Source organism: Pleurodeles waltl, chromosome 11 (assembly GCF_031143425.1).
Source record: "Pleurodeles waltl isolate 20211129_DDA chromosome 11, aPleWal1.hap1.20221129, whole genome shotgun sequence".
Lineage (NCBI taxonomy): Eukaryota > Metazoa > Chordata > Amphibia > Caudata > Salamandridae > Pleurodeles > Pleurodeles waltl.
This window is the reverse complement of record NC_090450.1, coordinates 940,749,210-940,771,337: the sequence shown is the minus strand read 5'-3', so window position 1 is coordinate 940,771,337 and position 22,128 is coordinate 940,749,210. Positions and strand designations below refer to the sequence as shown.

Sequence of the window (22,128 nt, the reverse complement as noted above, 5' to 3'; positions counted from 1 at the left end):
GGTAAAGTGCCAAGAGCCCTAAAGCCGACAAAAAGTGGGTCAGAAAAATAGGAGAAGAAAGGCAAAAGGTTGAGGGATAACCCTGCAGAAAGGGACATTTCCAACAGTCTGCCTTAATGCTGGCTTTCTAAGGACCACTGTGTTCAGCATGTCGTAGTTGCAAGACTGCTGGTTTAGGGATGACAGTACTTTTGTTTGTAGGTGACTAGGCCAATCCAACAAGTCACAACTGTCAGCCCAACCCACTTGGCTCACAAGCAGTACCTCACCAAAACCAAAACAGTAAAAGGTGATTTTTGGCAGCCTAGATCAAAAGTGCGACATTTCTGAGGACTTGTGGTTAAATGGAGACTACCCATTTCTCACATGAGCAACAAGTCTCAGTTACACATAGACAATGAAGGAGATGCAGTAAAGTTTTCAATAGGTTTTATTAACAAGACTGCAATCTACTGTAAAATGCATGGGCTCCAATGATTAGGATAATGAACAATGCAAGAAGCAGAATTGTAAAAAAGAAAGCAATGAATATAAAGACCCCCATCACCTTGCAGTAACATGAGATGTAAAATAGGCCTTAATACCCTAGCATGATAAACCTAATCTCTAACCTTAAGAGGGCTAGGTGTGATAAACCTAATCTGCCAGTACCATGTCCATGAGAAGAGCCCCCCCAACCCTTGTTGTCTTGGAATGAGGTCTTTAGATCAGACTCTGTGGGGACACAAAGGCTGGGTCTGCATCAAGGCAACGTGTAGCATAGACAGCATTGATGGTATCTGGTAGGAATCCCTCTGATAACCTTTTCTGCGTGAGATTTATTTATACAGATCTTGTGGGACCCCTGGCGCAGGTATGTTCCCAAACAATAGATAAGAAGGCATGCTTGGGGCGTCAATTACATAAACAATTCCCTCCAAAGTACAATATGTTCCTGTCACACATAAGTGGGAAAGAACATGATGTGAATACCTACGTATATCACTTGCCTTTGACGCTGATAGTGATGCCTTCACAGAGTGGCACTGATAACTTGAAATCAAAACATCTTCCTAGCTATAAACATAGCAGCCATCTTGGAAGAAATTAAATAAATGTGCTAAAAGAGAACAGGCTAAATAGGTGTAAAGTCACTAGGTGACAGGGGCACAGGCCTGCAAGCAAAAAGGCTAAGCTATCTCCTGAATCCCAATAAAACCAAATATAATCCACTACAAGCTTTCACAGCATAATGCTAGGTTTCGGGGGTGAAAGGGATTCAGTATTGTGTGCTACTGACCTCTGCTATCTCCACTGTACCAGGCAGCACCCAGCCCCAATGGTCAGCATTTAATTCAGCCTGATTTAACCCTTATGCACATGACAATAGGAAGTGGAGTCACAAGGATCTGGACTAAGGGATTTCCAATCATCACTGAGGGCCAAATCGAGGATGCTCCGTAAAAACAATGGGAGCACCAGGGTAGAGTCGTCCTCGTGAGGTAGACATGGGTAGGTTAAATTCTTCTTTGAGGAAATCCAATACAACAGTTAGGTCAGATAAAATAGCATTTCGCCCACTGTGAACCATGCAATAAGAGAAATGGATAAATGACGAAGATATCTTCTTTAGGTCACATGGGTTCTAGGTCATGACCTTCTCTGTTTCCAATTCACCCAATAGGCAGGTTCCCTTGGTCATGTCCAAGTTTTTCTTTTGGTAGCTATCATTAAGGAAGGGGGCTCTTGTTAGGGAGGTAGCAGCATGTTAGTTTGTTTCCCTACCCCTCTTACTTGCAGCATTACCTGGAGGCATGTACAATGCTGGCTGGAACCAATGTACATCTGGAGCAGGTGCACCACAGTGTTCATTCTTACACCGTAAAAGCTCACCAGAAAGCAGTGTCTTGACTGTTCAGCAACTCTCCTCATGGCAGACGAAGAAACTATCTACTATTTACAAAATGTCATAGAAAATAACAGGGTTCAACCATCGCCAGCCTGCCAATTGTTCTTTTGTTCCGCAGAGAAGGCAATGGGAAGGGAAAGACCCACAGAAAGGCAATTAAGGTGTCAGATGAGTTCTATTAAAGTTACCGAAAACGGGCACTGTTGTTAGCATCAAACAATACAGTGATTTATTTTAGTTTTAACATCTTCTTTACATTGACATGAACTGTACCACTGCAATCATTTATTTCGGGTAGGCTTTCTTTGATCCTCCTGCGCCCACTATCTGGGCTGCTTTATCACTAATTGTATTAAAAAAAAAGTTGAATAAATATACTTAATTATTAAGGAAACAACATCTGTATGGTATTGTTACCTTGCAGTAATCACACTGTTTCTTCCTTCATTTCCTTGCCTATGTTTACTTGTGACACATCCTGTAAAACAGCAATATTGCCCTCTCTGAAGTATATGTTTTGTTGAAAACGAGCTGCACCCAGATTTCAGCTGGCAAGAAACAAAACGCACCTCCTTACTCAGATACTAAGAAAACACTATATCTGAATTATTAGTGGTGTGAAGTAGCCCTCTTAACAATGATTGGACATATTATTTTAGGTCACAGTAACCTACGACCATCAAGATGATTTCCATGAGAAGGCCCTTTCTGCGGGACCAGTTATCTTCAGTTACATTAGACATGTCAGTTACCCACCAGCCTCTTGGCCTGATTGCTGCACGTCCCCTTGAGATTGTCCACTCTGTGTTTGAGTTGGACACCAGGGTGCTGTTACTTCTATCAGAAAGTGATATGGTCAGATCTACTCTCCGGGTGGAGAGCTGTTTGCTAAATTCCCCCACCTTCTTTATTGGTAGTATCATGCAAATGGTACTATTGGAGCATTTATGTTCTTTGTTAGGCTAGTTGTTTTTCTGGGGTGTCTTCTTGCTGTGCCTACCTCGATGATGATGATGTCACTAGGAGTTCCCCACTAGCCAAAGGAGATCCTCAATTTCAAGTATTTATTTCTTACATTTATAGCACCAGCCCCTGACACCCCAAGATATGCTTCTCTAACTTTAGGGATAGAGCATTTAGGTGTTCCACACGGTATGCCTCTTGACGAATATGTGACTACAGAGGATACCATCTCCACCCAGACCATGGAGCTCTCTATCCATAAAGTTATGGAAGCATATCCTGGGGTGTCAAGGTAGGACACACATTGACACATTTATTTCATACTCACTGACAGAGCATGAGTTTTAGCAATTGGGATCCCCACTAGTCCTGAAGAATGTGCCTGACCAGAACTGGCAAACATAAAAGCAGAAAAATATTGGCTTATCATGGCTGGTGGAGCCATTATCCCCATACCCCGTCCTCTTATCGTTTTTAGACATACCAGAAGTACACACTAATAAATGCATTATCCGAGGTTTACCATTTGGTATTTTCAGTCAATATGTATCCCTTCATGCCCAATTAGTCTCATATAAGCACTCCCTCACAACTGAGGTTGAGCCAGCCCTGGTAGTATTATCTTAACAGGGTAGGATTAGGTCCCTAATGATGAAGCATGCCACAAAGAGTGGGTAAGGCCATCTCTGCCAATAAAATTGGCACCTCTTGATAGTATTTTCTGTGAAATCTGATTCGGAATGCCTATGATATAGACCAAATCAGCCAAATATCTTCGTCCACTGCACTTGTTTGTGATAACGCTGTACTTCAGTATGAGAGTACCTACAGAAATAATTCATTGACTCGTTTGATAAGTAGTTTGAAGTCCAACTTAATGACCAAGTCGGAATCTATATTATTATTTTGAAGATAACACTTTTAGAAAGTTGTCATTTTTCTGCCTCCGCCAAATGTGCCTTTCTGTCAGTGTTCAATGTCAACCAGGAGCTGAATGGCTTGTTTATTAGATGTGACGTGGCTCCCTATGCCTAAACAAAGGAAGAGGAGTTGACCATACCCTGACAGGATGGCCATCTATCTGGCTGTGACCAGGAACTTAATTTCAAAGGATGCCTACCTTCTCACTAGCAGATGTACCTCAGTACTGGGCCTCCCCTCTCTACTGTCCTGATAGTCAGCTAGGCACCACCCCCAGTGGGAGAGTAGTTGCCCCCCTAACTGGTTTTGAGTGACCAAAAGGAAGAGTATACCAATTGCCATACCCACACCTGTTAGTGGGCACAGGAAACGTTATACAGTACAAGAAAGGTCCTGCCATCTTGGTTTTAGGTATAGAGAGGCACTGTGAGATAGTCTACAGAAAAACAAGCAGAAAGTGCTTCAAAAGTGTGTAGAGTCTCCCCTGGAAACTTTTACCCCTCTGGTTAAGGAGTAGCCAGAAGTTATTCCCACCCACAAGCTGGCAATGTGTATAAATGTGGCACCCAATTACCCTCTTCAGAACACTGCTGGTCCTGTGGAAGACAAAGGGCTGCACCTGCTGTTATCACCCGTGAAGAGACCCTGAAGGGCTGGACCTGCTCCCACTTGTACTCATGACCAAGAAGTGGATTCCAATCGTCAGCTGTCTGATTTCCTGTTAAGCTGTAGGGACACAAAAGTTGCAAGATGCTTGCTCTTCTGAAGAGCCAAGTTCCAATGCAATCTGTTGGCAGCTTCATTTGGAGTAAGCCCTGACCCCTAAGTTGATGTCTCTAAGGCCCTTAGGCCCATCCATAAGCGTGAGAATGTAGTTCTCCTGTCTAAACCTAAAAGCTGGGACTTAGAAACATTTTCAAGATTTTTTGTCTGGTGAACCGGCAGAGGACCGGGACAAGTCAATCCGACGAAAGTGCATTGCCGCTGGGCCAAAGATCCAAGTTGTTGTAACCAGGGATGTGGAATTCCTATAGCCCGACGCCCGGGACATCTTGTTTGGGGTCAAGGGCAACAAGTTTTTATGTTTACTTTGTCCTTGGGACAAGTAGGCCCAACCCCCAGTAGCACAAACCCTTTTGCTGCCTGTTTACAGAGAGTGGAACGCTCTGCAGTTGAGGTAATGTGTTTCCAAAAGAACTTGAATTTATGGTTCATTATTTGAAAACCTTCATTATTAGGGTGAGTGCTGTAAATAAATGTTTTAAGGTCACACTTCATTACTGAAGTTGGTTCCAGTACAAATAAATAAAACGTGTATACACATGTTTGAAAAGTTTAGGCTTTGAGGCTAAGTATAATGCTCCCAGAATGCTCTCTGATTATATGCAAATGAAGTGTCATTTAGAAAAATGTGTTGATGCATGCTAGTATTTCCCAAAAATATTTCTAATGGAAAATCAGTGTAACCATTTTCAACACGATTATGGGAAGCATGAAAACAAACAAACACTGACAAAGCCAACTGATCTGACATATTTTTATAAGTCTTTTAGTTTCATCAATGCGTGTCTTGTTTTGACATGGCTTTTGTAACACTTTATTGTTGTGGGAGCTACCAGGCCCTCAACATTGTAACAAACACTGGCAAAACCCCCCCAAAAAGTTTTTGAACTCTATAAGCACACATTGCCACCAGCGGCATAACAAAGGCCTCGCAGCCGCCCTCCAGGGGGCCCCTTCAGCACAGCACCTGCCCTGAGTGAGTCTGGAGAGGGGGCTCCTCCATGTTCTTTGCAAAGGGGCACCCTCCAGTTTCGTTACATCACTGATTACCACTGTAGTTCCTGACACTGAACAAAACTACTTTGTGTGGCAATATGCTCCTTGTGGAAGAGCAGAATGCGATCACTCACAGTAAAGCCAGCCGAAAGAGAGAGAAATAGAAGTTTAATAAAAACAAAATGTCTTTGTTAACACCAGACCTAATTAGGGACCAAGACCCACATGTAGGTAGCTTTTTGCATGTCACAAACAGCGACTTTCGCTGTTCGCGACATGCAAAAAGCACATTGTGATGCACAAACCCAGTTTTGCGATTCGGTAACCTGGTTATCGAATCCCAAAACGGGTTTACGACTCGCAATTAGTAAGGGGTGTTCCCTTCCTAATTGCGACTCGCAGTGCAATGTAGGATTGTTTTGTGACCGCGGGCGCAAACCAATCGCAGTTTGCACCCATTTCAAATGGGTGCTAACACTTTCGCAAAAGGAAAGGGATCCCCATGGGACCCCTTCCCCATTGTGAATGTCACTGTAAAAAAAAATTCAGAGCAGGCAGTGGTCCTGCGGACCACTGCCTGCTCTGAAAAAATGAAATGAAAACGTTTCATTTTTCGTTTTTGTTATGCATCTCGTTTTCCTTTAAGGAAAACGGGCTGCATTACAAAAAAAAAAAAAAACTGCTTTATTGAAAAGCAGTCACAGACATGGTGGTCTGCTGTCTCCAGCAGGCCACCATCCCTGTGAGGGCCGCCATTCGCGAGGGGGTCGCAAATTGCGACCCACCTCATGATTATTCATGAGGTGGGCATTTGCTAAGCCCTTGCGAATCACAGATGGTGTCAGGGACACCATCCTACATTCGGATTTGCGACTCGCAATTTGCAGGTCGCAAATCTGAACCTACCTACATGTGGCCCCAAATTCTTAAAGAAAGTCACAAAAGTGCACCCATGGTATATGTCGTACCCCTATAAAATATTTGTGAACTGTATTTTAGCATGGGTAAATACAATGTGTAGATTTGCTTATGTAAAAATCTATTGAGCATTTGCAAGTTCATTTTCCCTCCAGCCACTTTCTTCCCAACCCTGGATGAAGTTCTAATTCTGCCACTGTCAGGAGTAAATGTCCAACCTTTCTAATTATGGGAAAATATTAGAGAGAACCTGGTAAAAATCTTTAAAACATGCATGTTAGTAGGTTTGCAGACTCAAAGGCATTCCAGCACTGGAACTATTGCTTACTGCTTCCTCCAGCCCCAGTATGCAGATCTGCAGAAAGGTGGGAAAATAAGGAAATTGCTACAGTAGGGATTGAAACTGCAAGTATTCAAGCCCTACTATGGTAGTAGCCCTGGCATAATCAGAGAGGCTATAATCAGAGCACTTACATAATGAGATTGCTGCCATAATTTGTCGCCACACTACATGGTACCAAAGGGACAAGTAGATCTTTTTACAGGACAAGTAGATTTGAGAAGCAACCTGTCCACTGGACAAGTAGATATTCTAATAAATTCCACACCCCTGTGTAACTCTGAGCTTTTCCACAGTAGCAAATTAATTTCATCAGGACGTGACAGACTCTGGTCTCATGGAGTCCTGTTACGCTACAGCTTTGCAGCCTTGTCTCACTGGAGGAATCCGAGCTCCAAAAAACTACTAAGTCTGGAGGTAGAAATTATAAATGGATGAAGGTATCAAAAGTTTCCAGCCTGCAGTGGACAGTTTTTAGTTGAAAATTTTAATTTATCCCGCTTGGAGCTTTCTCACCAAAAGTTGATGACTTCACCACAGCTTCGGCCCACAGCATCTGGCCTCGTTGAATAGACAGGTTTTCATTTATACCCTTGTTCCAGTCAAGCGCAATCAGATGAATGTGGTTGATACAATGTTTTTTGGGGCTATTTTTATCTAAAGCGTTTTTTTTTTTTTTTTTAAATCATATCTCCTATTCCCCTCCTGGATTTGGTCACTTTGGTGTCATTTTGTTTATTGACGTATTCTCTATTTTCATAAACTGGGGGAGGATTTTCATTGTGTTGGGTTTTTAACGGTGTTGGTACTTCTCAATGCTTTACACGTTTTCGGAAATTAAGCCTTTCTCCTCTGTGCAATAGCTATCAGGAGTTGAGCTCAGCTTTAAATTACTGAAACCTATTCTGGATGTAACAGGTATAGTGGACTACCATCAACCCCAACTAGTAACTCACTTTTGCATAGCTGTTGTCCAAAAAGTTAGGACAGGACTCCAGCAGTGACACAATGATTAATTGCTTGTTGGATAAAATCCCTTATATTTCTCGAGCTGTAATTTGCTTTTCCAACATTTACTGCACATATTTTCCAGAAATCACAGTGACAGCACTTATTCAGATTACAGAAAAAAAACTCAAAATATCTGATCAGGACAAAGTGAATGTGTTCTTTCCTATTGACTACATGGTGGAATTTGAGATTAAATTATATAATTATGCATTTTTAGTTTCCAGCAGAATGAGCAAAGACTTAAGCTAGTTTCTAGGTGTCAACATGCACTCACTGCAGCAGATAAACATTTTAAGGTTTGCATATTTTATTCCCTGTGGTAAGGGGTTGGGGGAGCACATGGTCTCCACGTCCACACAGACTGAGGTTGAACTTTCATGGCCACACAAGAAATGCTATTGATGTGTCTGAGATAACTAGATAATTTACTGTGTTTTTCTAAAGCAGCAGCACAGATGGGAGAAGGGCAGACATTAATCTACATGAAATGTTAGGTCTGACTTGATCATGCATGCATAACCAGACCTATTGGCATTGCCAACGCTTGTTCTTCATTGAGCACTCCATGGGAGTGCATGTGTATTCTAGCTCTCTCCCAAATATACTGCTTTCCTCTTTACATACCCATCTTCATGCTAAAGGTTGCTCCCCTCTCCTCTTCCACCACCTCCGTAAAAGCAAGGTTTGTATTTTCCCACGGTTTGATTAAAGAGCAAACTTTATCGGGTTGATTTTGCTTCATATCTTTTTGTTCCCCGGGCCTTCACGCACAAAGGCAGCATATACAGCACTGGATGAGAGGTGGTTGTTGTACTCATTTCAGGTGAAGAGCTTTCTTCTCCCAACGGCTCAAACAACTGCTCCCTGGATTGTTGCGCCAGTTGGCCTGAACATTTGTACCAGTGCACAGTCCTGTGGAAAATAAATCAGGCTAATGCAATCATTTTCCTTTAAATTCTGACACTTCTTTATTCAAAGTCCAAGACAGATGTTATGCTGTTAAAGTACCTAAACGTTATTTTTACGCTGGATCACAAGCAACTGGCATTTTAAATCCTATTTGAGAATAAACCATGCTATTTAGAACAAATAAAAATATTAAGTTCAATGTTGTGTTTTGAGAAAACTTAAAGGTGCGATTTCTGCCCCTCTTGTATTTTTTTGTTTTCTTCACTTCCTTTTTTTTTTTAAAACAATGCTTTACAAACAATAGGTAAAGCCAATAACAGAATATAAAGGTCAGACCTAATGTCTTTGCCAATGCTTACTTGATTACAGTGGGATTGTGACATGTTACCGTTTTGGGAACCTTAAATTAACAGTGACGACAAGAAGTCTCAAAGGGTAGAGGGATTGCTCCAAAAGCCAGTGGCAACCAGAGAGGAACATTGATCTGCTTAGTGCAGCCAAGTACACACATTGTACTTGGCACCACACATTTCCAGCGCCACCATCACAAAGGAAATTAAGACCCAGAGTCCCAACCATGATTGGTCAATGGAGAAAAAGAATTTAGGTAACTTGCTCCCGCTGGTGCATAAGCAAGGCTTCAAAACAAAATGGTGAGGGAAATGTGCAAAACCAGATTCTCATTGCTTTCACATCCCCACCAGAGCCAGGCCTACAGCTGAACAGGAAAGGAGTCTGGTCAAAAAGAGCATGAGGACCAGCAGGATCTTTGCGATTGCCTAAAGCACCTTGGCTGATGGAAAGATCCATGCCAGCAGCATCATAAGAGACATTTTAACAAGTGTCACAACTCTTCTGAGTCTCCAGAAGGTCAGTAAGTGCCTCAACTCCTACAAATATCTATGAGCTCCTACTTAAAATGCCACCGCTCTACTAACAAAGTATGAGTACTAGAATAATAATAATCAAAATGGTTATTGAAAAATGTTCTCCTCTGAAGGAAGGGTGATTAGAATCAATCAATGGTACCCCTTGTTTTACAAGCTAATTTACAGCAAATCTGATTACGTGTTTCTTGTTTTTCAATAATCCAGACAGAAGAATATGGCTCTATTTTACTCACCTGTCGTTTCCTTTACCACAGTATTTTGTACATGTCAGAATTACTACATATAGTTTAACAGGATGGGGGAGCAGGGTCAAGAAAGTAATAATATTCTCAGGGGGCAAGCGTGGAACTACCGGCCACTGAAATGTAGTTTCTCACTAGATTTTAATTAAATAAAAAGTACATTCATAGATAATGCATGCATAGTGGCCTACATTTTGCAGATGCTTGAAAGATAACACAAAGCCCTCATATCTGACAAGTGACCTAGTCGTTACTAAAAGGTCAGAAACAAAAACTGCACAAACATTTGTGTTCTCGTCTGTTTTCAGTAAACATCCCAGCTTCTATCAACTTCGATATACTAATGTTGGCAGATAGAGGAGCAATATTCAATTAAATTCGATAAAAAAATAATGTGACTGACTCAATCAACAAGCAAACGATAATGTGGCAAAGGTGGGTCGATGTTTAAGTTTAAGAACCCAAAGTCGTAACAAACAAATGAGAAAATTATCAGTTTGAGAAACCTTATTCCCAAAACGCTGTCCTCAACAAGAAAGCACCTGCGATTGTAGAATAATTCCAATACTCAAAATGAAACAGTCACAAACTCCCTTAAAGACTGAAAGAAGAATGATAATTCAGCTCAACATCCTTAATTCAACTAGAAACAATTAAAAGATCTACAAAATGTAGAAACCTTGCAAAGTGCGGTCTAATTTTGACCTCCTCTTCCTCCGGAATATTTTAAACTTTAATAAACTGCATAGCACTGGTCTTTTGCAGACGTTAACATACAGGCACTGCTCCTTTCTTACCAACACATGAGAATCAGACTAAATAAACCTTTTAGAAGGAAATATAAAAATAAAAAAAATGTCTCGCCTGCATGGTTTATTGGCTTTACCAATATTTGTAGCCATCATTTAGCGTCAATTTGTTGCCACGCGTGTCCCTACAAAATCACAGTTTTTCTTAAACTATCAATCCGAGATGAATCAATAAATAAACAAAAACTAGCACGAAAGTGCTCTTTTAAAATGTAAAGCAAAAGTTATTAAAAAAAAAAATGAGTTGGGTGTAGGGGGGGCATGTAAAGCAACCCAGATGGCGAGGATGGCGGGAGAAGCAACAAAGTTGGGGAGGAGGCAAGCAGAACTATGGAGAGAAGGGGCAGAAGCACACGAGTGAGGGAATAACAGAAGTGTGGGTAAGAGAAGAGAAGCACATGGACAACAAAGCAAAGTCGGTGGGACGGTGCACATAAGGAAGACAGCTGGAAAAACGTATGCAATCTTATGGGATGCTTAAACAAAAAGAAAAAAGTAGCTCCCTGATAGCGAGCAGAGGAAGCATAAAAGCAAGCCAATAACAGAGATAGTAAAGAGGCTATGCTTCATTGGAGGCACAAACACAAGATAGACGGACTGATGCAAAGGAAGTCATCCATTAGAAAAAAAAAAGCCATTAAGAGCTAAACAATAGGACGGCTATCTCTGTGTGCTCTTGGTAAGGCCACAATATTTTATTATGCAAACAGACAGACTCTGCTGTCTGGCAGGCTCAATCTAATAAAAGGGTAATAATGCAACGCGCAAATAGCATGGAACACGTTTGCCAATGAAGCTACACATTTCAGCACAGGAAGGCATAAGCCACACTCACAAAACATCCCACGCAATGGATATTTGCGCCGTTGTGTTGTATTACTTCTTACACCAGGGTCTACAGACACATGGTGCAGGCTTGAGTAATTTATATATCATAAAAAGCACTTATCACAATGAGATATCACCACTTTCCTCTCCTGTGAACCAAACCAAGATCTGGTCCCCTGATCGAACAAACAGAATAATAAAGTTTGTTACTCCTGCGACCCGCAAGCTTACTGAACGGATCAGGTGGCCGACTAGTCCGATTTAAAAATAAAATGCATAAATCCGCATTTTGATCTTCTATGGTTGACACTATTTGGGTTGATGCTTCTGAAAGCCTGATCTTTCGCCAACACACACTTCAGGACGTTTATTTGTTTTGTGTTTCGTACCAATGGTGCCATGTTACTGGACGATGAAAAGTATGTTTCATATGTACTTGGTGTTGTGGCTTGAACCTGCCTTTCGCCAATCATCCACTCCTGCGAAAATCAAAGATCTTGGCGGCACAGTGTTATCAGAGTAGAGCTAATTAAAAGGGTATGCTGTTCATGAGTGCTCCCGGCTTTATCAAATTATTCGACAACTTCGAGAGGGTCCACAGGTAACATTTTCAATTTTCATCAGAAAAGCGTAGTGTCTCCTACGCCCACTTGTATGTCACAAGCACAAGATTAACAGACAACCAAAGTAATTATTTAACAACCTAGTGCATTCTAGAAGGCCGGGGATGCTTCCTCGGCTCACTTCACTAAGCCAACTGGAGTAAGACGCTAGAAATGCCAGAAAAGTAAAGAGCGGGTCTGGGAACATCTGCCAGCCAGGAGAGCAGCTCGTAGCCAGTCCCGACCAACCGCCTAAACTAAGGACTTACAGCCCCATCCCAACATGCGACCCGTCCACACGGCCACCTTCTGACAAGGGGCCGACTGACAGCTACTGACGCACCCCCGCCCTGCCCCGTGACTGAGGGGGCAGCACCCCCCGGCAGGTGTGAGCCGCGCGTCACTCACCAGACTCCAACCGGCTCCGAGCGGCAGGGCAGGCCACGAATACTGCTCGAGGAGACGGAGCTCCCAAGGAGGGAGCCGCGGGGGTCGGCCTGAGACCGGTGCGCATGAGGGTCTCTCCGGCACAGCAGCACCGGGAGGGGGTGGGGACTGGACGGGGAACCGCAGCGTTCAGGGGGGAGGAGCGGAGGAGGTGACGCGCATCTACGAACGTACAGACCGAGTGGCTGCCGGCGGCGGCAAACGTCACTGAAGCTGCTATGGAGCGGAGTCCAGTGCCGACAGGACCCGCCCTGGAGAAAAATCTGCTCACCTCCACCAATGGAAAGTCACCATCTATCTGCATACGTCACTAGAGCCCGCCTACCGGCGGAAAGAGGAAGTGCAGACACCAAAATACCCACCGTGCCAAGTGCACGTGTATTTTCCGGGTCTCAGTAGCCAATAAAAACGGCAGGTATTATTTTATAAATCAAAATACAGCTTTCAAGGAACAACGGTCGATGAACAAATCTGTCCCATGAGGAGAGCTCCTTCGTTCACTTTAAGTCGGACCAAAACTTCCCTCAAGCAGCTTGAAGTCGGCCAGGAATGTTTTAACCCCTTCGCTGCCAGGCCTTTTCCCTCCTCAGGTGCCAAGCCTGTTTTTTGTCTATTTGGGTCAGTTCGCGCTTAGGCCCTCATAACTTTTTATCGACATTAGCTACCCACGCCAACTTTGCATCCTTTTTTTCCAACATCCTAGGGATTCTAGCGGTACCCAGACTTTGTGTGTTCCCCTGAAGGAGACCAAGAAATTAGCCAAAATACAGCAAACATTTCGGGTAAAAAAAAAAAATGGGAAAAAAGGGCTGCAGAAGAAGGCTTGTGTTTATTTTCCCTGAAAATGACATCAACAAAGGGTTTGCGGTGTTAAAAATCACCAACTTCCCAGCTTTCAGGAACAGGCAGACTTGAATCAGAAAACCATATTTTTTAACACATTTTCAGCATTTACTGGGACATACCCCATTTAAAAAAAAAATTGCGCATTCAGCGTCCTTCCAGTTAGGGACAGAAATGGTTGTGAAACCAATGCTGGATCCCAGAAAGCTAAACATTTCTGAAAAGTAGACAAAATTCTGAATTCAGCAAAGGGTAATTTATGTAGATCTTACAAGTGTTTCCTACAGAACATAACAGCTGAAATAAAAAAATATTGAAAGTGAGGTAAAAAAACAGCAATTTTTCTCCACTATTTATCTGTAACATTTCCCTGCGATGTCAGATTTCTGAAAGCAATATACCATTATGTCTGCTTGACTCTTCTGGTTGCGGAGATATATAGGGCTTGTAGATTCATCAAGATCCCTAGGTACCCAGAGCCAATAAATGAGCTGCACCTTGCAATGGGATTTCATTCTATACCGGGTATACAGCAATTCATTTGCTGAAATATAAAGAGTTAAAAATAGGTATCAAGAAAACCTTTGTATTTCCAAAATGGGCACAAGATAAGGTGTGGAGAAGCAGTGGTTATTTGCACAACTCTGAATTCAGGGATGCCCATACTAGCATGTGAATTATAGGGCATTTCTCAAATAGACGCCTTTTTTACACACTGTCTTACATTTGGAAGGAAAAAATGTAGAGAAAGACAAGGGGCAATAACACTTGTTTTGCTATTCTGTGTTTCCCCCAACTCTCCTGATAAAAATGGTACCTCATTTGCGTGGGTAGGCCTAATGGTTGCAACAGTAAACGCAACATGGACACATCACATTTTTACATTGAAATCTGACATGTTTTTTTGCAAAGTGCCTAGCTGTAGATTTTGGCCTCTAGCTCAGCCGGCACCTAGGGAAACCTACCAAATCTGCAAATTTTTGAAAACTAGACACCTTGGGGAATCCAAGATGGGGTGACTTATGGGGCTCTCACCAGGTTCTGTTACCCAGAATCCTTTGCAAACCTCTACATTTGGCCAAAAAAAACACCTTTTCCTCCCATTTCGGTGACAGAAAGTTCTGGAATCTGAGAGGAGCCACAAATTACATCACATTTTCCCAAAGAATACAGAGCTGTTTTTTGCAAAGTGCCTAGCTGTGGATTTTGGCCTCTAGCTCAGATGTCACTTAGGGAAACCTACCAAACCTGTGCATTTTTAAAAAACTAGACACCTAGGGGGATCCAAGTGGTGGTGACTTGTGGGGCTCTCACCAGGTTCTGTTACCCAGAATCCTTTGCAAACCTCAAAATGTGGCCAAAAACACGTTTTCCTCACATTTCGTTGACAGAAAGTTCTGGAATCTGAGAGGAGACACAAATGTCCTTCCGCCCAGCATTCCCCCAAGTCTCCCGATAAAAATGGTACCTCACTTGTGTGGGTAGGCCTAGTGCCAACAAAAGGAAATGCCCCAAAACACTATCTGGACACATCAAAATTATCTAATACAAAACTACCTTTTTTTGCAAGGGGGCACCTGCATTTTTGGTCCTGGACTCAGCAGCCATCTAGGGAAATCTACCAAACGAACGAGTTACTTACCTTCGGTAACGATTTTTCTGGTGGATACATTAGCTACCTGTGGATTCCTCACCTAATGAATACTCCCATGGCGCCAGCATTCGACGGAAATCCTCTTACTAGTCTCTGCACGTCGACGAGGACGTCACTCTAGCCCACGCGACGCCGTCTGATGTCATACAGGCAATAAGAGGTCCTCGCCGACGTGCCGATGACAGTACCAACATTTTTTACGTGCATGAGAATAATAATAACCCAATGTAATGAAAGAGCAAAGCAACATCTCTTAATATTGTAAATCACACAACATTGCAATAAAATAGCTGTAGATTTAATATAACCTTCTTTTTTTTTTTTTAAACAAATAAATATATTTATACATACGAATCATGTATATACACAATATATATAGATTTATATATAAATATACACATATATACAAATATCATATATGCAAAATGTATTGCAACTTTGAAGACCAAAAGGAGCACACTCAAGGATTGCTTGGAGAGACCAAAAAGGCAACGGGGAGGCGGGTGGGACCGTGAGGAATCCACAGGTAGCTAATGTATCCACCAGAAAAATCGTTACCGAAGGTAAGTAACTCGTTCTTCTGATGGATACAACTACCTGTGGATTCCTCACCTAATGAATAGAGTCCCAAAGCAGTACCACGCCCGGCGGTGGGTGCCTAAATGGTCAAACCAAGAAATCCTGCAGCACTGACCGTGCAAAATGACCGTCCCTTCTGACCTCAGAGTCCAAACAGTAATGTTTCACAAAAGTGTGAAGGGACGACCAAGTTGCGGCCTTGCAGATGTCGACCACAGGAACACCCCTGGCCAAGGCCGAAGAGGCCGACTTAGCTCTGGTGGAGTGAGCTCTAATGCCCTCAGGCGGATCCTTCTTTGCCAAAGAGTAACAGATTTTAATGCAAAGAACAACCCACCTGGAGAGTGTTCTCTTGTGGACTGCCTTTCCTCTCCTCTTGCCCACGTATCCGACAAACAGCTGATCCTCCAGCCTGATATCCTTCATTCTGTCGATATAGAAGCTCAACGCCCTTTTTGGGTCCAGGCGATGTAGTCTTTCTTCCTCCTTTGAAGGATGAGGCGGAGGATAAAACGTGGACAAAGTGATTGTCTGAGCCAAATGGAAGGGTGAAACAACCTTCGGAAGGAAAGCAGCCTTGGTCCTCAACACCACCTTATCCCCATAAAACGTTATATAAGGGGGTTTAACCGATAAGGCCTGCAACTCACTCACTCTCCTTGCAGATGTTATAGCTACCAGGAATACTGTTTTAATAACCAAATACCTTAAGGGGCAAGAATGCATAGGCTCAAAAGGGGACCCCATAAGGAAAGTCAGGACCAAGGACAAATCCCATTGAGGCATAACGAATGGTTTTGGAGGATATTGATTCAGAAGACCTTTCAAGAATCTGAGAACAATAGGGGATTTAAATAACGATGGTTGGTCTGGAAGACAAATGAAGGCTGACAAGGCCGACAAATAACCCTTAATGGTAGCCACTGCACAACCTTTCTGCGCTAGAGACAGTGCAAAAGACAAAACATGTGACAGATGAGCATGTAAGGGATCAATCTGTCTCTCTCCACACCACATAACAAATTTAGACCACCTATTAGCGTAGATAGATTTAGTGGAGTGTCGCCTGGCCGCTAAGATAACATCCACTACATCAGGCGGGAGAGAGAAGGAACTCAGGTTGCCCCGTTCAATCTCCAAGCATGTAGGTGCAGACTCTGGAGGTTGGGGTGTAAAACCTGCCCCTGCGACTGCGAGAGGAGGTCTGCCCTGAGAGGGAGACGGAGCGGAGGGCACAGTGAGAGTTGGAGAAGGTCGGAGTACCATACCCTCCTTGGCCAATCCGGAGCTATTAAGATGACTTGGGCCCGGTCTTGGCGAATTTTCCTCAACACTCGAGGAATCAAGGGTATGGGGGGAAACGCGTAAAGCAACTGGTCGCACCAGGTTATCTGAAACGCGTCCCCCAACGCTCCCTGCATCGGATACTGGAGGCTGCAGAATAACGGGCAATGCGCGTTCTCTAGAGTGGCAAACAGATCTATCCGAGGAAACCCCCATATCTGGAAGATTAGACAGACCTGATCTGGATGGAGACGCCACTCGTGGTCTGCCGAGAATTGGCGACTGAGACTGTCCGCACGTACATTCAAGACCCCGGCCAGATGATTTGCCACCAAGCAAATCTGATGGTCCTTTGCCCAGGACCATAGCTGAAGAGCTTCTCTGCAGAGAAGGTACGACCCTACTCCTCCCTGTTTGTTTATGTACCACATCGTGGTAGTATTGTCCGTCAGGACCTGTACCGACTGACCACGAAGGGATGGGAGGAAGGCCTTGAGAGCCAGACGTACAGCCCGTAACTCCAACAGATTGATATGAAACACCTGTTCCTCTGGAGACCAAAGCCCTTTGATCTCCAGATCCCCCAGATTAGCTCCCCATCCTAGGGTGGAAGCATCCGTTATGACCGTGGCCACTGGTGGCGACTGCGCAAACGGCTTTCCCTGTGAAAGATTGTTGCCCGCAATCCACCACTTCAATTCCACAGCAGCATCTCTGGAGATCTTGACAGTACCTTCTAAATCTCCCTTGTGTTGAGACCACTGCCTTCGGAGGCACCACTGAAGAGCCCTCATGTGCCAGCGAGCATGCGTGACCAACAGAATGCAGGAGGCGAACAGACCGAGCAGACGAAGGACCTTGAGGACTGGAACTACCGCTCCATTTCGAAACATTGGAACCAATTCCTGAATATCTTGAATCCGCTGAGGCGGAGGAAAGGCTCGACCCAATGTTGTATCCAGTACTGCCCCTATGAACAGGAGGCGCTGAGAGGGCTCCAGGTGAGATTTGGGCACGTTCACCGAAAAGCCCAGGTCGAACAACAACTGGGTTGTTGACTGCAGATGATGCAACACAAGCTCCGGGGACTTGGCTTTGATCAACCAGTCGTCCAAGTAAGGGAATACTGCTATCCCCTTCCTTCTGAGCTCCGCCGCAACCACTGACATCACCTTTGTGAAGACTCGAGGTGCTGAAGTAAGACCAAACGGGAGGACCGCAAACTGATAGTGCTGCGACCCTACCACAAACCGGAGATACTTCCTGTGCGACTTGAGTATCGGGATATGAAAGTAAGCATCCTGCAAGTCGACAGACACCATCCAATCTTCCTTGTTCAACGCCAAAAGCACCTGTGCTAGGGTCAGCATCTTGAACGTTTCCTGTTTGAGGAACCAATTCAAGATCCTCAGATCCAGGATTGGTCTCAACCGACCATCCTTTTTGGGAATCAGGAAGTATCTTGAGTAACAACCTCGACCCCTTTCCTGCTCTGGGACCAACTCTACCGCACCCTTTGAAAGGAGGACTTGAACCTCCTGTTCTAGCAACAGGAGGTGTTCTTCTGAACAATAAGATAGGCGGGGCGGGATGAGGGGCGGGAACTCCCGAAAGGGAAGGGCGTAGCCTTTCCCCCACAATGCCGAGAACCCAAGTGTCCGTTGTGATAGACTTCCACTTGTGGAGAAAATGCTGTAATCTTCCCCCTACAGGAGAGGAGTGAGTGGGAAACGGTGGAAGCCTAAGGCTGCTTCCCCTGCTGCACCCCTCCAGAGGACGAGGAAGAGGCAGAGTGCTGTTGAGAGGCTCCTCTGGTACGGGCCCCACCCCTCCCCCTCCCTCTAAATGACCTATAGGGGAGGGAAGAGGCGGGTTGCTGGAACCTCCCCCGAAAGGAAGAGGAAGAAGAGCCACGCCCAAATCCCCGAAACCTCCTGAAAAATCTAGAAGAGGCAGAGGAAGAAGGAGCTTGCAGTCCTAACGATTTGGCTGTGGCTCTGCTCTCCTTAAATCGTTCCAAGGCCGAATCTGCCTTGGCTCCAAACAGTCTGTCCCCATCAAACGGGAGGTCCAGCAGGGTCGACTGCACATCCGCAGAAAACCCTGAGTTTCGGAGCCAGGCCTGTCTTCTTGCCACCACAGCCGTGCCCATCGCCCTGGCCACCGAGTCGGTCGTGTCCAGCCCAGACTGGATAATCTGGGTCGCGGCAGCCTGGGCGTCCGAGACCACATCCAAGAGACCCTGGGGGAGCTCCGTAAATGAAGACGAAATATCATCCATCAGAGCATGGATGTACCTCCCCAGAATGCACGTTGCGTTGGTGGCCTTCAACGCCAAACTGCATGACGAAAATATTTTCTTGGACTGCGCATCCAGTTTCTTGGAGTCTCTGTCTCCAGGCACCGTCGGGAAGGAACCAGGCGCTGACTTTGAGGAACAGGAGGCTTGCACCACCAAGCTCTCCGGCGTAGGGTGTCTAGAGAGAAAGCCAGGGTCAGATGGTGCAGCTCGATACCTCCTGGCCACAGCCCTATGAACGGCCGAGGAAGACACCGGCTTCTTCCACACCTCCAACACCGGATCCAGCAAAGCCTCATTAAATGGCAAGAGAGGCTCAGCTGCAGCAGAGGCCGGATGCAATACCTCTGTCAGCAAATTCTGCTTCGCCTCTGCCACCGGCAAAGGCAGGTCCAAAAAGCTCGCTGCCTTCCTCACCACAGCATGAAAGGAAGCAGCCTCCTCCGTATATATTCCCCTGGAGATGAAAGGTCCCACTCAGGGGAAGTGTCCAGCCCACTGGCTGTATCCAGACCATGTAGTCCGTCTCCCGAGTCCTCAATCTCTCCCTCCTCTAAGACTCGCTGGTACTCCTGCTCTTCTAAAAGACGGAGAGCACGCCTCCTCGAATGAAGTCTCTCCTCGATACGCGGAGTCGACATGGCCTCCGCCGACGTCGAAGAACGGCGCCGATCTCCAGAAGCATCTGACGCCGCGTCCGGCGCCACAGGCAGCTTCGGCGCCGAGGTAGGAGCCAGAGGACGAGGTCTTGGAGCCGATGGACCAACCGGAGTCACAGGGCAAAATCCTGACTTCGACGGAAGGGCAACCTCCGGGGCCGAAACATCCGAAGCCACCGGAGCGGCCACCGACGCCGGCACCGGCGCCGAGCCCACATTCCAAAAAGGGAGAAAGGGCATAAAGGGTGCCGGCCGAAGAGGCGCAGGATCACCCAACGAAAAGGCCAAGGGCCCCGAAGGACCAGCCGGAGCAGCTCCTGGAGCCATCTGCTGAAAGATGGTATACATTGCATTAAGAAACGCGGTACTATCGGCTCCAGGAGTGGGAAAAGCCGGATACTGGGGTGCCTGGATCGAGGGCGACCCCGACGCCGGCCTCGACGTCTGCGACGCTGGAGAAAACACAAGAGGCTGCACCACCTCAATCACCGACGCCTGACCAGGCGAAGTCGGTGACGCCGGAGAGGGCAACGGCGTCGATGGATGCGGCGTGACCGTGGGGCTGACCTCCCAAGTCCTCCGACGCCGAGCCGAAGGTGACCTCGAACGAGACTCCTTGCTGGAATGACGTCGTGAGTCTCTACGGCGCCGGGAGTCTCGATGACGCCGGTGAGACCTTGGCGAAGAAGACTTCTTATGATGTTTCTCCTTCTTCTTTGACTTTGCCATGAATAACTTGGCCTCACGCTCTTTGAGGGCCTTCGGATTCATGTGTTGACATGAATCGCAAGTCGAGACGTCGTGGTCGGAGCTCAAACACCATAGACAGTCGGAGTGAGGATCTGTAACTGACATCTTGCCCCCACACTCTCGACAGGGCTTGAAACCTGACTTCCTCTGAGACATTATTACCGCAGAGAAGACTACGCAGCAGACAATACACTGTAACCACGAAGGTAACAGTAGCTCCCTCGAAGATAACCGTTTCGAATGCACGGAAAAAAGGGAACTGTCATCGGCACGTCGGCGAGGACCTCTTATTGCCTGTATGACGTCAGACGGCGTCGCGTGGGCTAGAGTGACGTCCTCGTCGACGTGCAGAGACTAGTAAGAAGATTTCCGTCGAATGCTGGCGCCATGGGAGTATTCATTAGGTGAGGAATCCACAGGTAGTTGTATTCATCAGAACCAGACATTTCTGAAAACTAGACACCAGAGGGAGTCCAGGGAGGTGTGACATGCGTGGATCCCCCAGTGTTTTCTTACTCAGAATCCTCAGCAAACCTCAAATGTAGCTAATAAAATCACATTTTTCCCACATTTCCGTGAGGGATCACCGCACCGGGACAAATTTCCTACCACCCAACGTTCCCCTGAGTCTCCCCGTAACTTGTGTAGGTGGGCCAAGTGCCTGTGACAGGGAAGAGCCACAAACATGTTGAAATTGGGGCGGAACCAAAGTGGGTCCAAAAGGGCAGTTTGAAAAAAAGAAATTTTTAGGCTGACAAGTGTAGCAGAATTTTTATCGGTATAGATGAGACAATGCTGGGTGGTAGGAATTTTGTGAATTCCTGCAGATTCCATCACAAAAATGGGGGAAAAATGTGTGATTTCCAGCAAAGTTGAATGTTTGCAGTGCATTGTGGGTAAGAAAATGGTGCGGGTGCATGTGAAGCACACCACCCTGGAATCACCCAGATGTTTAGTTTTCAGATGTGTCTAGGTCTTGTGGATTTTTCTACATGGCAGCGTCCCAAAATCCAAAAAGTGCAGCCCTCACCATTCCAAGTGGGACGATTTTGAGAGTTTGCCAAGCTCTCATGGCCCAAATGTAAAACTAAAACCCAAAATAATAAAATGTCCTCTTGCTTGCCATGGGATAAGATGTTTTAGTGTGTGGGGGGAGAGCTGAAAGACTGTTACCCCCTTCAGTTGGGGTGGGGGGATAACCAGGCCCATACTGGTTGGTAGTCACCACCCCACTATTTTTTTTTTAAATTCCCTGGCATCTAGTAGACTTTCTGCCCCACGGGGTGTGGATCGGGGTAATTGCCCCATTGGAGGGCAGAACAACTTTGGCCCCATTTATTTGGGGTGGGTGTATAGCCATACCCCCACCCTCTTATTTTGAAAAAAAAATCTCCCCTGGTCTCTGGTGGGCTTTCTGCCTCCCTTGGGGGTGGATGGGCCTTCCAAAAATAGGCCGATCTACCTCCAAGGGGGCCAGATATGGCCAACAGTAATGTGCCCCATGGGGAGTGAC

At 45.4% G+C, this 22,128-nt stretch overlaps 1 protein-coding gene across 3 annotated transcripts in view; it reads right to left on the bottom strand.

Moving 5' to 3' along the window:
• RNF185 (ring finger protein 185) overlaps positions 1-12,855 on the bottom strand; it is a 64,161-nt gene extending 51,306 nt beyond the window's left edge. The window contains exons 1-2 of one of the 3 annotated variants that reach the window (XM_069215061.1): positions 12,509-12,678; positions 8,445-8,732 (exon numbers count right to left, since the gene is read on the bottom strand). The gene's annotated coding sequence lies outside the window, so the exon portion shown is untranslated. Of the gene's footprint in view, positions 1-8,444; positions 8,733-12,508; positions 12,732-12,818 lie in introns of those variants that run through there. The other 2 variants (XM_069215062.1, XM_069215060.1) reach the window with 2 other exon arrangements.
• Positions 12,856-22,128: the final 9,273 nt, after the last annotated feature.